The 15,152-nt window shown below is 43.7% G+C and overlaps 1 protein-coding gene across 10 annotated transcripts in view; it reads right to left on the bottom strand.

Moving 5' to 3' along the window:
* Nucleotides 1–3,345: 3,345 nt before the first annotated feature.
* Nucleotides 3,346–15,152, bottom strand: part of BBS12 (Bardet-Biedl syndrome 12) — a 28,890-nt gene continuing 17,083 nt past the window's right edge. For 4 of the 10 annotated variants that reach the window (XR_003048078.1, XR_003048072.1, XR_003048079.1 and 1 more), the window contains 2 exons: nt 11,791–14,837; nt 8,481–9,811 (listed from right to left, as the gene is read on the bottom strand). The gene's annotated coding sequence lies outside the window, so the exon portion shown is untranslated. Of the gene's footprint in view, nt 6,822–7,454; nt 7,663–8,480; nt 9,812–11,790; nt 14,838–15,152 lie in introns of those variants that run through there. The other 6 variants (XR_003048073.1, XR_003048075.1, XR_003048076.1 and 3 more) reach the window with 6 other exon arrangements.

Here is a 15,152-nt window from a genome sequence, read left to right as displayed (position 1 = left end):
CGGGAGCTGACACCTGTCTGCCAAAGGATGGTGGTGGCGGGCAGGTCCTGCAAAAAATAAGTGGCATCTCAAAGTGGGTGACTGCAAGAGACTTCGATACTCCACTCACGGAAACCAAGTGGGGCTGAAGGAAGCCGGCGCACCCTGCCACCCTGAAGGCGGTCACCGTGGGGGTCATCACCCTCCAGGTGTCCAGGAGCAAGGAGAGCGAGCAGGTCCTGGAACCTGGCTCTGCCAGCTGCCAGGAGCTGGGGTCCGGTGGTGGCCACGGCTAACTTCCCAGACCCTGCAGAGAGGCAGGCCCGAGAATGACCCCTGACCGCGCCCCTCCCACTGCCTCCTGCGAATCCCATACAGGTCGCCTGCCAGGCCACAAAGCAGGATGGAGACGGTGGCGAAGGGCACAGGACGCCCCAGAGAACCTCGGCCCAGAGGGGAGACCGACTTCCTGGGGAACTGGCGAACTGGAGGCAGAGCTTTGCTGAAAAGTGGGGACCTTCTAATTAGGTCGTTTCCGCCTCTTCTCCTCTGCCGTGAGGAAGACGCTGTCACCACTTCATCTCGCAGTGCTCTTGTCCGTGGACCCTTTTCCTCTTTTCCTGGTGGCTTCCTCTCTGCTCCCGTCATGCCTGCCTTTCCCGTTTTCTGCCCTCCATACGCAGAGGCCTTTCGCGAGCTCCCGTCCGTGGCCCTCCGCCGAGCACTGCCCCGCTGCTCCATCTGCGGTGCCCCCGCCATGCTCGAGGGACATCCACCCATTCGCTCCGACTGCCCCCGCCTCGAGTGTGACTCCTGGGTAAACTCGGCCTCCATGTGGACGCACAGGCCTCGCATTCCCACACACCTGGCGGCCAGGTGCGCCCCCGCGAGGCGTCAGCACAAACTGCACCAGTCCAAGTCAGACTCGCCCCGGCCCTCGAACATGGTTACTGCCCGGTGACTCACCTGTGGCTTGATACACTGGGTTTGTCTTTGTTCAGCAGCTTTCGAGAGGCTTCTCTGTCTGCCAGCTCTGCTTCTTTGAGACCTGTCCCCGCCGAGGCACACGGCCACAGCGTCACAGGACTCCGCCCTCTCCCCTGCCTCGGTGGTCAGGTCAAGGGCAGACCGGGTGTGCCTGTGAGCAGCCACTTTTGGGGGCCGGTGGCTTGAGCCTGGAGCCAAGCACCAGGGTTTCCATCGCTGGGCTACCGTCCTCTAGCTAGACATAAGCCTCAGGAGACGTGAGTGGCCACGTATGCCACGTGGAAACGTCCTTCTGTAGGAGGAAAGGTTGGCCTCAGCCTGCAGGGGGGATGAAGATGACCGACCTGCTGGCATTTGGGTCCCTGACTCCAGTTGGGCTGGGTTTCAGCCCCACCTAGGATTCTGTGAACTTTCTAAGCTAGCTCAATGTCACCTTCTGTCTGTCACCTGGCTGTACCCAGGGGTAACCGACACCTTTAGCTCCTCAGTTCTTCTGATTACCAAGTCCTAAAGACTCTGCTGCTGAAATGCCTCTGGCTTTGTGTCCTCTCGTCCATATCCACTGCCCCCTTTGCTAACCTGGGCAACGCAAAGGCCCACTGCCCCACTCCGTGGCTACAGTCGAACCTGGCCTCCTCTGAAAGCCATTTTCCTGCACTGTTTCTTGGGGCGCCACACTCTTCCCGCAGAACCTCCGAGGGAGCTGCATGTCCCCTGTATAAAGCACGGGTTTCCACTGGCTTCTCCCGCCCTCCTGCCCCGCCAGCTCCTCGCCACTGTGTTCACAGCAGCTGGACAGGACGACGTGCTCATAACCCCTCTGCCCGTGGCTGTGTCTGTGCCTCCGCTCATGCTGCTGGTTTCACATCCGTCCTCCCAGCCTTTCTGCCATCACTTCTAGAAAAATCTCACCACCCTGCAAAGCCCACACTAAATGACACTTTTCCCATAAGACTTCTCTGGTTTCCCCAAGCAAAATGACGTCTCTCAAACACTCTACCATCGGATGCCTCAATTATGGTATTTATTCGACTCCACATTGTATTATAATTGTTTGTGTGTATAATTTATTCCTTCCACTATCCTGTAAGCTCCTGGAGGACCAATCTTACTTACCTTGATAACTCTCAATGTGACTAGTTACTACAGAGAGAGCATTCAAAACACATTTGTTGAAAATAATCGAGCCAAGAAATAATGTTCCCTTGTAGATTGGGCACAAAGAAGTTGAGGGGGCGGGGCGGGAGCGGGGGGGGGAGAGAGAGAGAGAGAGAGAGAGAGAGAGAGGAGCGAGGCCTGAAGAACTGAATTAACTTCCACACTACAAATGAATTCAAGATGCATACGATTTGGCTAGTGATGCCAATTTTGCCTTGTCAATTGATAGTTTTGTCACTATGACAAAACTGATTTGATATTTTTTTACTTTAGTTCATATTCTATTTAATTTTCTTCCAAGTTTCTGTTTTATTTTTATTAAGTGTTACAATTTTATAATTCAATTTCCAGCTTTAAAAATAATCTAAAACATATTTTTTTGGTTTATTACATATGGTTCATACCAATGTAAATATATTAAGGGAAAATGGTACTAGTTGGTCAAAGTCAATAAAAAGTTTCAAGCCAAATGTTTCCTATTAGCTTCACTGCATGCTCAGTTTAATACAGCAAGTGATGACTAGAAATGCAGGGGTTTCGTATAACATATGCAATACTTACTTTTTCATGAAATTTTTCCATTTCTTTTCTGTAACATAGTTCAGGATAAGCCGATCCTTTAAATGAGAATTATAATGAGTAAGAAAGCACTCACAGTCTGAAAAAATTTAAATCATTAAAAATAATTGCCTACAAAAATAAAATCTTTTGCTTAAAACATAGATAGTATGTCTCTTTCCTTATTTAAAAAAAAATTTAATAGTGATTTTTCTAGAAAAAACACTTTTGCATAATAAAAACGTTAAGCAGGCCATCACGGGTTACTAACGGAAATGTTGACTGTTGACATATACAACATCCATGTGGGAAACTGTATGCATGTTTCATTTTATTGCACTGTGCTATTTGAAAGCCTTTATCGCACTTCCTGCTCGAGTGCCTCCTGCTTTCATGCCCACCCAAGGCAGGAAGTCAAGTAAAAGCAAGAAACAGAAAGTAAGTAGGCTCGTTTCGAAGATGAGCGCTGTGATTGCCACAATCCTAACCTTAGGAATACTCATTCCAGATGGAGCAGATGATCAGCCAGCTAAAAAGAAAAATTAGTTTAAAAGAATGAGCCATGACGTCACACCTACACTGGCCTTGGAGGGCAACAAAACTTCTCCCCCACTCTCTTAGGGTCTCCAGCTGGGCCTGAGAATTAAGTAGACATAAAACAGATTAGCAGGAGGAAAGTATACAGGTTTTATTTTTACACGTACACGGAGCCTTCACAGGTGAATGAAGCGCCAGAGACGCGGCTGGGTCTGAGTTTAGGGACTAGGTTGGACAGAGAGAGGTGACTGCGGAAAAGGAGCTGAGATGCACGTGGAGACTAACGGAAGTTGGGAGTTATTTAACGAGGTCTGTTGTACAGATTTCTCTTGGGCTCTGGTGACGAGAACGTCCCTTTCCTCCAGGAGTAGGGGGCGCATCTTTCACGTGGGAGCTTTATCTCCTGCTTTCAGGGAGAAGAGGGGAGATCTGAGCAGCCTTCTTGCGTCTACTGCTTTTTAGTGCTTTTAGCTCAAAATAACCAAGTGGCATATCTTGGGGTGGCATATTCTGCAACTCTTCAGGCTCGATGTGGATTCTAAGGTAAGTTCATCTTGATGGGTTTTTAAAGGTGAAGAGAACAAAAATGGCCCAGATTTAGGAAAAGTGGGCGGTCAGAGGAAGGGATACAGTGTCGGATGTAGAACATTCTCTTACTGGTGTTGGCTCCTCCATGCTAGTCTCCTCCAGATGAGCAAAAACTGAAGAAGATACACGAAGGACCCATAACTCCCCATGAAATGGTCTGTTTTGTGAACATGTCTCTGTTCTGGTTAGTATTCGTGACCTGAGAGCCCCCATAATTGTCCATCCCAGGGACATGGATTGTTGTGAACCCCCAAATCCTTTTTATTATTTGTAACGCATTATGTTTTTTAAAAAATGGGTTTACTTCTTCCCTTCTTATTTTTACTTAGGCTGATGATAAAAATTAGGTTAGGATATCGTAATGAAACTCTGAAGCAACAGTCAGGCGAAACGTCAGGAGTAAGGCGCGTCTGCATGGTATGAAACGTGTTTTGATAAACCAGAAAAAAATTGATAGGCATGCAGATTACATGCTTAATATATAAAACGTGTCCTTGCTGTAGTACTGCTATAAACAGGACCCCCTAGGAAGGGGACACAGGCCAAAAACAGAACAGACACAATTTGTTCTTGTTTTCTCTGCCATCTTTTGCACACACTCTGTTTCCTGAAGGACATCTTTGTTTATAAACACGAAGAAAAGAAATCATTTCCTATGACCACCGACTTCTTTCTTCTGACTTTCATCACAGCTTGAACAGCCGGAAAGTATAAGACGAGATTTATGCGTGACGCCCGCACGCTACGGCGTTTTACTTCCATGGCCGTTTTGACAGCTACAGTAAAAGCAGCCGGTTGATCACTGAAAACTGAGGGGAAAAACTACTTCTTAGAAAATGAGATCGTTAGATTGTGTTTTCTAATCTTTTTCAACACACCAGCCTCAATCTAGAGTAAAAATTTCCAATGTAGAATATTTTGTTAGTTTTACCTAAAGGCAAAACCAAAAACGTTTAACATTTTCAACCTAACCAAATAACATTATAATTCCAATATAGCAGCTTTGACTATTTAGAAAATAATGATGGGATAAAAGACAGAAATTAAAACCAAAGGAAAAACTACATATCACCAAGTGATTTTGGTAATGATGTCGACTTACATTTGTATGAGTCTCTGTATGATAAAAAGCACTTCAGACAAAGCGTCTTTCTGTTCTTCACAACGAGGAAGCATTTCAGACACAGAACCCGGAAGAAATTACTTGTTTATCCTCGTAATTGGGCAACAAGAAAAAAACTAGCTGGGGAATAGTATATCTAATAAAAATTTTCATTTGGCAACAAGTTTTTTCTTTTCTTTTTGGTCTGGGGAAAAGAAATAGCACGAACCTTAAGGTAGACTGCAGCAGGTCGCCTGAGGGGCTGGTAATGGAGGACGCAATGTGCTCTAAAAGCAGGAACTGGCATCGGTAAATGTTCCAACGGCAGCCTCATGGAAACGCAGCTTGTTTTCCAACATTTAAAATTGCTTTTAAATCTGTGTTCCCTTGAACTAGTTATATTACAGCTTCATCGAAGTCAAAAATCTTCTAAGCTTGGAAATCATCTATTTCTTTTCTTTTTCTTTCTTTCTTCTTCCTTAAAGGCTTCACAGAACTTTTTTGCCATATTTGCTATAGATGACGTGGGGTGGGGGGGGGAACGTAGATTTGTCCTTCTCTTATTTTATTGATAATGGGTATTCGCTACTAATTTTCTTTGAATTATCTGTGCATACATAAAACACTCTTAATCAGATTAGAAACTATCATATAGAAATTCTTGGACAGATTATACAAGATTAATTTGTGCTTTAGAGAAAAAAACTCCAAACACTGAAATTCCAAAAGCCCTTCACTCCACATACCAGAAACATTGAGAAAAAGGGAAGCAGTCAGCACCTGCTTGAGGTGAGAAAGAGGAAAACGATGGTGGTTTAATTTTGGTGAATTTCTTGCATGTTTATTTCCAAAATCTGGTAGAAAAACCAAACAGAGAATTGCGGGTGAGGTTATAAAGAAAGAGAAACTGAAGTGTTATTGGACAATTTGACACGTAATATGCTGTCATTTAAAAAATTCAGCATCCCAGTATTATATTTTGGAAAAATCTTTAAATGAAGTGTTAACACTGCTACTTCTTTCTCGATGGATGCAAACAATGGCATCCACCCATCGTCAGCTCGGGTTTGTCCTGCGTGTGCATAGATGGGTGCAGTAGGATGTTTTCCTCCAAGTCACACTTTGGAGCAAGCTGTTCCATGCGTTTCTGTAAAAACTTTAATGAGCACATTGTTTAGATATGTTTCATACTTCCCCATTAATCATTTAATCAGTGTCCTAATGGACTTTGCAAATCTATAAACAGGAAATCACATGTGCAATGCTTTCTTCTGGTCTGTGTCTTCTTGTACTATTATACTTTAAAAACGACTCTTAGTCGTCAGACGGCGGAACAAGCACCCGATTCCAGAAGTAAAAGGACAGAATACAGGGTTAACGCATCAGGCTGCGACATTAAGGACACCGGGCCAACCAGGAGCTCATTTTCTGTCCCGCAGCTTTTTGTAATTTCTAAACTTTTGGCAACACAGAGACGACTATGCATATTAAGGGTCGACTGAAGAAAGTAAAAGAAAAACCTCTCTCCTTCATGCCCACGTTACGCAGACAGCCGCGTCATCACGTGCACTGACGTTCCGCAGCGGGTGGCACTCACTGCCCCACGTGTCTGGGCACGTTCGGGACACGGGGCTTGTTCCAAGCCAGACTCCCGCGGTCTCCTGACAACCCAGCGGTGGGAGAGGGTGGACATACTTCAAGTTCAGGCTGGGACCCCCATCCACACAGACAGAGCCGTTGTTACACCTACAGCGATTGCAGCTGCTCCTTGTCTTCCTACATTCTCGCTGCGTGCCACTAATGGCAGTTACTACACCTGAAGAAAGCTGGCTGAGACCAGCATCAAGGAGATTTCTTCATTCCACCATTATCTTAACGGTTAAGGTCTAGGCTCTCGGCAGAGGTCTAGGTTCTGAGAGGGAAAGATGCTCCTAAGATTTTATAATTGCTTGTTCTTAATCATTTTAAATGTTGCATGTAAGCCTTAGTGTCTTACTAAACAATATCCTGTCATTGTGAAGGAGCGAATGCCATCGGCACCAGGAGTCTTCAGGCACAAGGGACCCAGCCCTGCAGACGATGTCCCATGGAGAGCGTAAACTCCAGCGTCTGTGCCCGTCACCGCTAACCGGCAGACATCTGTACACGTCTGGTATGTGCCAGTGCAAGCTGCTTCACGTGCACTGACGTGACGGCACGGCACAGCATCATCCACTTCTATCGCACTTGTACTAAAGTATTATAAAAACCGCACTGTAACGTAGGGATTGCGAGCAGGGGAGGGTAACTGACGGCATCGCTTTCAGTCCGGATGTCTCGGAAAGGTGGTCGGGAAGTGCTGGGGCTCTCGGAAGGCTCACCTCCACAGATCTATGCTGCTTACTACAGAGCGAATGCTTGTGTCTCTCCCAGATTCAGATGCTGAAATCCTAATCCCCAAGGTGACGGTATTGGGAGGTCAGGCCTTCAGGAGGGGATTATGTCATGAATGTGAAAATCTCACAAATGGCATTAGTGCCCTTATAAGAGAGACCACGAGACATACCTGGTCCCCTTCACCATGTGAAGACACGGCGAGATGGTCATCTATGCACCCAGCGGCAAGCTCTCACCAGACGACAGATGTGCCAGCGCCTTGCTCGTGGCCTTCCCGGCCTCTAGAACTGTGAGACGTGTGGTTCTGTTGCTTACATGCCACCCAGTCTATGGGATTCTGTTACAGCAGCCTGAACCAGGACGCTGGTCTTGTTTAACTGAAATGAGAAAGGTACGAGAGTAATCCTTGCCGACAGGGCCCAATATCCAGGCTAGTTTTGATGCTGACGAGAGCTCAGCGAGGTTCAACTGCATACACATACATAGGGGCCAGAACCTAGCAGTTTAGGGGTCTAAACTGCAGGTTGGAGGGACAACACCTGGAACACTGTTTAAAGAGAGTGCCACAGGAAGCAAAGTACAACCAGAGAGCTTTACAAACTAGCTAACCAAAGCCTAAATATGGACGTGCAGGAAATCCACAGGCTCTGTGGATTTCTTACAAAGACACGGTTTCTTACAAAACTCCTGCTAACAAGGGTGAGTTAGGGAGAGTGGTCTCACATATTTGCTTACTGCTTTACGCTCCTCTTCAATTTGTAGCTATTTTTCGGGGCGGGGGGGATTACAAAAGCAGTATTTTATGATAAAACTTGAAATGATATAAACATATTAATATAGAAAATAAAAATTCCCAACAAGTTTAGTTCTCCAGATAGTGGCCGACTGCTGCTTATCCCGCCATACGTTTTTCTGTATATGACGGGAGGTAGCATGACCTTAGAAGGCAGACTTGGGACTCACACTGCTTGGGTGCAACTCTCAGCTCCGTCACTTACCAGCTACGACTGTGGGGCAAGAAGCTGACCTCAGTGCCGTGGAGTCCCATCCGTACGTGGGGCTGACACCCACCTCGTGACGCTGTGAGAGCAGCACAGGCACACAGGGCACACTCAGAACAGTGCCTGGGACACGGCAAGTGCTATTATTACACAATTATGTGTAAGTGGATAATCACCAAACATAAGCAAAGGGGTCTGTACGTGTAGCTTTATTTTTAAAAATTAGAATCATAGTATATACACTTTGGCAACAGTGTGTCTGGGTTGGATCTTCGTGATCGGTCTTCCACTCCTTTTTGGACTGACTTTCTTCTCTCATGATTTTTCTCAAGCTTGTTCTCTGTATCGCAGATTGCTTCCATCTGTGTCAAATTTGCTCCTTGTTGTTTCAGATGAGTTTATTATTCCTTTAATATTAGTTTTAATGACTTTAAATGCATACGACATCAACTTCAGAAGGAACTCAAGATACAAACCTGCCCACATCCATCTACCTGATACCCAGTCCACCTAGCAGCTAGCGCTTTTGCCATTTTTTGTGGATCCTTCCAGAGGTGTGTATTTTTAAAGGAGCAAACACATAATAGTTTGGCATGAATGGTAGTACTCCACGGTCTCCCATCCATACCTCCTTCATATCGTACCTTGGGGAGCTGTATTATATGACATGATTATCATAAAAAGGTCTGCCTCATTCTCGTTAATGGCTGCATATTCCAACGTATCCATTGTCATAATTTATTTAGCTGGTCTCCAATTAATGGGCATTTATGTTATTTCCAATATTATACCTTCATAAATGATATTGCAATAAATAATCTCATACATACATCATTTTATATATATGTAACTTTACATACATTTTATACACATATCACACAAAGGATAAAGTCCTCCTACTGGCATTTTTATAGATATTGCCAACTGTTTCCCATAAAAAATTGCATGGCATTATTTTTGTCTTTAAAAAACCAACTATCTACATGTAATTTAGTTAATCTATAATTTAATGTAGATAATTAGACTACACTTTAACATCATTTTAATTATCTACATTTTACTGCTTTTCCCCATACTTTCTTCATTGAGATATAAAATATTTGTAGACTCCTTACTGTGAATATACTCTTTAATTTAGAGTGTATTTTTAATTACTCAAATTTTTAATTTATCATAAATTTGTAACTTATTACCTGAAATTGTATCCTGGATAGTCTTCTTCCAGTATACATTTTTCAAGAGTCTTTTGCATGCTATGTTCTTTTTTAAAATTTTTATTCAGCTTTCCTTTCATCAAAATCTGTCATTTTGAGTAACAGAATTAGCCCCAGATTGATGACGAAATTTTTCCTGACTCCTTGCTCCATTTAGCAGGGGACTATTTGAGTCCTTCTTTCTGGACAAGACTTGGAGGGCTGGGGACTGACAGTTGTGTTCTCGGCTCTGATTCTTGTCTGTGGGCAGCACCGAGGCAGGGGAGCATCCAGCTCTTGGGAGAGCCCTGGTCAGTTCCCGGCAGGAGACCCTGTGGGGACAGTGCCTTTGTCAATGAGGTCATCAGCCCTGATTCTCACTCCTCGCTCTCACCCTACCCCTTAGTTCTCCCAGCCACTGAACACAGGAGGGAAGGGAGTTTGCGGGCCAGCTGAGGTCAAACGCCAGCCGTGGTGAAGGGAGCTCCCTGCTGGGCTCTCGTCCTCCCCGACCCCCACCCCGTCAGACTGTTAGGGAGTCCCAATCTCTTGCCCATTCTTTTGTAACATTTACCCCCGTCTTTGATGAAGTGTTCTTGGCAAGACGTGGAAATTTATTTTGGTCCAAACAATAAAAGCTTACACTTAATCAGTTAAATATTAGTTGAGCCAAAGGAGAATGAAATTTCTCCATCCAATACTTGGCCTGCTTACCAATTAGGTAATGCGATTACAAGTCTTGAAAAGCAGCAGACAAATTCAGCACTTTTTATTCCAAAATGAAATAGGAGGTCAGATATTAAGATCCTATTCTCTCACTTTAATTATATCCAGCTAATAATAATAATAACAACAGCAACAGCAGCAACAATAATAATGGCAAACATATATTATTCTCTCACTTTAATTATATCCAGCTAATAATAACAACAGCAGCAACAATAATAATGGCAAACATATAGAGCATGTGCCAAGCACTTCTAAGGACTTCATATGTTTTAACCCACTTGAAGCTAAATATGTCAAAGTCTGACACAAATGGCTACACTATATACCACGGTAGGCTCTGTGCTCCAGTAAAGATTGTTTGCAAATTTGCCTCAGAGCTTCCTAGTGGCCAATTAAGAATGGAAAGATAATCAGTTACATTACACTGACTGTAAGATAAAAATAAGCCAATTTCTCAGGAGACCAGAAAATTATTGTTTCTGTGAGCCAGGAGAAAATTCTTCCACAGTTCTTCAAAAACTGAAATGTGTACAGCATACCAATGTCAACCTTAATTAATAATTAGGTCCATAAACTATTTCCTTTTCTTCAGTGGAGTCAGAGAGCTTAACGACTATTATGAGGAACAGATAATCCATTAGAAAATCTTCCACAAATATGGTTTTCCAAACTGAGATTTTATAATTATGAGGCAGCACAGAAGTCAAGGATATACTGTTAGGTAACTAACAGGCAGATGCCCTTTTCATGGTTTGAGGAATCAGCCAGCCAGCCAGCTAAGGGAATTCCGTCCCTATGAGAAGGGGCAGTCTAACCAGGCCACACGCCCTCTGTGGAGGTGAGACTGGGGAGTGTCTGCCCATAGGCCACGGCTCTTTAGACGCTCTCGTGGTGGACAGCATCACCGGCTTCGATTCTTCACCTCTTATCATAACTTGGAGCTTGACCTGTGACTTAGTAGTTCCTCCTACTGAAAGTGAACTCGGCTATTCCATGGGCTGGGGCGGAAGTGACAGGACGCAGGTTCCAAATCCAGACCTCAAGAATCCTGCCTGTCTTGCTTGTTCTTCTGCGCCTATGCCATCACCATGAGATGAACTTACTCTGGGTAGTAGCTGCCCCTATTATGGGCTGCCACATAAACACATGTTAGGCAGAGCCGTCCCAACCTATCCTGAGGCAGAGCCAGGCCCTGCAGGCAGTGGCAGAACTGCCTACCCACTTTACAGACCCACAAGCAAAACAAATGCTTTTGTTAAATGCCACCGGGATTTTTTGCGGTTACTTGTTTGTTACACGGCAACAGCTGACTGGTGTAATCGTGCTAGGTCATTTTCCAACATATGAACAAATAAAAAATGGAGGTTCCAAATTTCCCCCCATAGACTATGGCGACGATAATTTAGCTATAAAACCATTTAGCTGCCATCTACAACCTAGAATTCCCTGCTTGGCAACACATAAAAAAAAAAGAATTTATTAAAGGAATCTATAAAAAGTTAAGTGCTAGGTCTTGCATAAGAATAAGAAAGCCCAGGTCTCATCTGCTCTGCCATGGAGAACACCTCTGGGCCTCGGTTACCTCGTCAATAAAATGGGGACAATCGACACGGCGCTCAGCATCTGTCGGCTGTTATTAACCAGCGTGCACCTGGAAAAGGAAACAGTGTGTGGATGTGAAGGGGTGGGTCTTTACTTGGAGCAGTTCAATTTGGAAAATTCAGTAAGGGTGGAAAAAAACGAAACAATACATTAAAAACCAACAGTGACAACAAAAAAGGTTTGTTTTGCTGTGAGGAAGCTCTCAGAGTTGAGGTAACACAACGTCTTAAATGGTGCTGGGCTAGTTAGCTTGAACGTCTGGTAATGAAAATGAGCTAAATGGTTTACTTAGAAGTTTTAAAGAAATTAAACGGGGCTCAGTGTGCCTACATGTTAAAAATATTGTTTAGGAATAAAGATGCAAATTAAATACAATGAAGCAAGAAAGAATTATGGAAGAAAACTGGCTTTATCAGTAATTAACTCTATGGATTTCTCTAGGCCTCAGTTTCCCCATTTATAAAATGAAGAGATTGGAGAAAAGAACCTAAAAAAAATTCCTTTGACCTCTCAAGAACAAAGCAAATTTTAAATAATGTTTGTTTTCTTTGTAAAATAAATACGCCTTAGATGTTAGACTATAAAGTCATGGTCTGTAAGTGGCTAATGGAATAAGGAGTTCTGGAAATGCGCGAACAGATTTCAAAGGGAATAGATTGCATGCAAAACAGCTTATGAAATCAGTGGCAATGCTAAACTGACTCAATTCTAAACACGTAATCCTGGAACCAGAGGGGTCAACGGCGAAACATGTTGTTTTAGCATACAAACATGATTACAAAAGGAAGAAGATGTTTTCCAGAACCTCACAATACTGTAGTCATTTCTGGAAACCAAAGGTCTTAAAAATATGAGTAGAGCTACAGAAATATAAGAAGAGTAATAAAGTGATGAAACCCTGGAGCTTGTGAAGAAAGTAAGTGGGAAACGACTAAATTCATGGAGCCTGGAAAAGCAAGAAGCGAGGGGAGAAAGGAAGGGGTCTACGATGACCAGCATATTAATGGCAATTAATAAAAATTTATTGGCAACAATATAAAAGAAAATTAAGTCGAGCTTAGGAAATTCACTTTGATGACTGGTGAAACAGATTATAATAAGGTTTGCTATGACTAAAATAATATATGAATTAGCTAATTCTCTCTGGCAAGAATCCTGATACAAGAACCTGAGATTCTCTTAGTTTTTCTTTTGTCTTTTTATTTCCTAGAATAAAAAGTAAATATAAATTAAATGTAGACCCAAAGAACTGGATTAAGTCTCAAAACATTATCTGGCCAGTTACTACAAGATAGCATTCCAAAACAGACCTGATCTTACAGCCGGGCTAGTCTTCCTTCGGCGGATCCCGAGGGCAGATTCTACGGGCGTCTTTGGTAAACAATCCCAATAGTACACGACCTCTACTGTCTAACATTACCTTCCTGTCTCATTAGAGTTGCTTTTATTATAGGTTAAGATAGATTCTTTCCTGCATTCTCAAGTGCAGGAGCCTGAATATCTTTTAATCTTCTCTTGACAACTTAGTTTTCCCGAAGCACAGATCATGAATATTATGCTCAACAATGAATGAGCCCGTGGGGAATCCGCCCTGGGAACAAGAACCCTGCCATCGCTGCCCCGAGGCTAAGTGCTGACCCGGCTTCTATCAATGGTGAGTCTCTGTTTCTAGAATTCACAAAAAATGGTTAAACCGCATCTTCTCTGTCTCAGTGGCATTTGAAAAGTCGAGATATCCGCCGCACAACATAAAATTCTCCACTTCGCAGCGTATGCGCCCACGGTTTGCACCACACTGTGTTGTGCAACCATCCGCTTTATCTCACCCCGGACCATTTTCACCCGTCCTCCCCCAAGACCCTGTACCTGCTCGGGGTCAGGCCCATCGGTACGTCTGTCCTCTTTTGTTTCTGGCTTCTCTCGCTCAGCCTTATGCTTGTAAGAGTCATGTGACCGTCGCATGTTCGGAAGCCAACATTTTTTGAATAGGGCCTAAGGAGTAAAGTACAGGCTTTTCTAATTAAGTTTGGTTCCACACACAAGACTGGTGATTTCGATGCTGCTTACACACCAGCAGAATCCACGGGGAGTTAAACACTGATACGTGGGCCTCATCCCAGATAGATCAATGGCAATCTGGGGGTTGCAGTAGGTTGGAGCACTGGCAGTTTTAAAGGTTCTCCAGATGATTCTCTTGTGTGGCCAGGGTTAAGAGCTACTACAAACGGTAACCTGAGGTGGGGCTGGGAGTCGGCATTTGACAAGTGGCCCATGTGCTTCTCCTAAGGCAGTTTTAGAGATACTGCAGGGCACCAATAATTACTCCTAAGAAAATAAACGGCTTTGTCAACAGGGGTTTATACTGCTTTTAAACAAGAAAACACACACGCTAACTTAAAACATTTGTAATATGTTAAAAAGAAATGATTTTAAAGCATATTTAGTGAGAGTGATGAGGGGAAGTCCACACATCTGCCCATTCCTTCTCGTGTGCTGACGGTCCAGAGCGGAACCTACTGGGAAGCAGCCTTTTCCACCTCCTTCTCTGAGGGTAACAGGAAACCGGTCTCCTTTTTTTAGACATCAAACCAGTCTCAATACTGTCAACAAACTGTGAAACTCCCAATTTGCCTTTCATTCGTAATGGACAGTGTACAAAGAGTGTTCTTCACATCACCAGATAAACACACTGGAAATTTTTAAAAAGGCGATTGCCAAGAAAAATGGCAAACAAAATGGAAAAGGAAAAAAATTCAGAGAAGGAAACCTCAAAACAGCCTGAAGTAGACTTTACTACACGTTAGAGTATGATAGTTAGGACTCTGCATGTTGATAAGTACGAATGTTCTGTTAGAAGCCAGAGTCGGGTGGCCTTGCGCCCTTGGAGTGAATTCCGACCGGTCCCGCTGCTCTGACAGCCTCCGCTCTTAACAAGGCGTCCTCCTCGCGACCGAAGAGTAGCTTCTGTTTCCAGAGTGTTCTCCAGATCCACTGCATGACCACAGACACGACCTGGGAATTTTTCACCTTGTCAGGCAGACACGAACAGAAAACAAAGTTTGGTTATGTAGTACGTTAGTTCAATACATTAGATGGTGTTACTGTTGTCTGAATATACTAATATATTTTTTAAAAATAAAATTTTAATTTCGGAATTGTTTAGGTGTACAGAAAAATTGTGAAAATAGTTCAGAGAATTCCCACATCCCCACCTTCACATCGTTTCCCTTGTTATTTACCTCCTATAGTAGTATGGTACACCCAAACTAATAAGGCAATACTGATACGTAATTATTAACTGGAGTCCATATTTTATTCTGAATCCACCTAGGACACCACGTT

This window comes from Pteropus alecto, unplaced genomic scaffold (genome assembly GCF_000325575.1).
Source record: "Pteropus alecto unplaced genomic scaffold, ASM32557v1 scaffold17, whole genome shotgun sequence".
Classification (NCBI taxonomy): domain Eukaryota; kingdom Metazoa; phylum Chordata; class Mammalia; order Chiroptera; family Pteropodidae; genus Pteropus; species Pteropus alecto.
The sequence above is the reverse complement of the archived record's forward strand: the minus strand, read 5'-3'. Positions and strand labels throughout refer to the sequence as shown.